Genomic DNA, 1,385 nt, shown 5'->3' with positions numbered 1-1,385 from the left:
TTTTGCTATGTGTATTTGAGAGAAAGGGAGAAAGAGAATACATGTCAGTTTATCCAAACATAGCAATAAAAGCAGAGAAGTAGAAAGCTGCTATAATCGCTATGTTCATACTCCATGGACTCTGGAGTCATTTTCTGCAATAAGATTTTTTTTTTCCAAATAACATTGCATGAAGAAGGGGGAGGGGGAGGAATTGGTGTTTTATGCCGAGCAAACAACTAAGGCACCCAGCCCTGTAAACAGATGCCACATGAAGAGAAAATACAGCGTGCCCAAGATGAGAGCTGAACCCAGGACAGCCAACCCTCACTGTTTTGTTAACAGGTGCTAACTGCTGCGCCACCAGATTGCCCTAAATTAGACTATGCCAACAGCTGCCTTTGGGGGATTTCAAAGAGCGAGTTGTCGAGGCTACAGCGAGTGCAAAATACGGCTGCGAGGATAGTTGCACGAAAGAAAACAACTGACCATATTTCTCCTGTACTTCGTGACCTACATTGGCTTCCTGTGGAGAAGAGAATTGAGCACAAATTGTTAACCTTAACCTATGGCTGTCTTCACGACCTTGTGCCTATCTATCTACAAGAACTCATTCGCCGTTACCAACCTCAGCGGAACCTTCGTTCAGCAGCACACTTCAGACTTGAACGACCGAGTGTTCAGTCAGGGAATACTAACAAGAAGTCTGCGGGTTTTAGATCCTTCTCCAATGTAGCCCCGCTTTTGTGGAACTCGCTTCCCGTCTCGACCAAGGAGTCTGATAGTATTGCATCTTTCAAGAAAAATGTTAAGACTCACTTGTTTAAACTTATTTGAAGTTATCATTTGACCTGCAGTTTGGTGGCTGCTGGGATCACCGCGCATTGAGCGCATCTTTGTGATGCGGATACTAGCGCGCTATAAAACTACATCATCATCATCATCATCACCCTATGTAGTGATGGCAGCTACTCCACAATCACCGATCATATACTTGCAGATGCCACTACTATATGTACATATCTAACAATTATTCCTCTTTGTGCATCAGGTTGCACATAAGGCCTCAACCAGAGTCTGCCACCGATGTCGATCGGCTGAAACCCACTCCAGGTGACCCCATGTCCAGCCCTTTCCTTTCATCTCCCTTTCCACTGTTCTTCTCCAAGTTTCCTTTGGGCGGCCTCGTTTTCTTCGACTGTGTCTTTTAAAATTTTTTTTTTAAAGATAAGCCTATGTACATTAATATGTACATATGCTTATCTTAAAAAAAAATACACACCACTCACATCTTTTATTTCCATCACCATAAGGTGTTAATTAATAATGATGCCCTAAGCCATTTCTTGACAAAATTTTAGGTCAGAGAATCTTTCAGTGCACCCTTCACAAATGAGCCAAAGCTG

The sequence above is a fragment of the Pomacea canaliculata genome, linkage group LG12 (assembly GCF_003073045.1).
Source record: "Pomacea canaliculata isolate SZHN2017 linkage group LG12, ASM307304v1, whole genome shotgun sequence".
NCBI classification, from domain to species: Eukaryota; Metazoa; Mollusca; class Gastropoda; order Architaenioglossa; family Ampullariidae; genus Pomacea; species Pomacea canaliculata.
Note: the sequence above shows the minus strand (reverse complement) of the source record.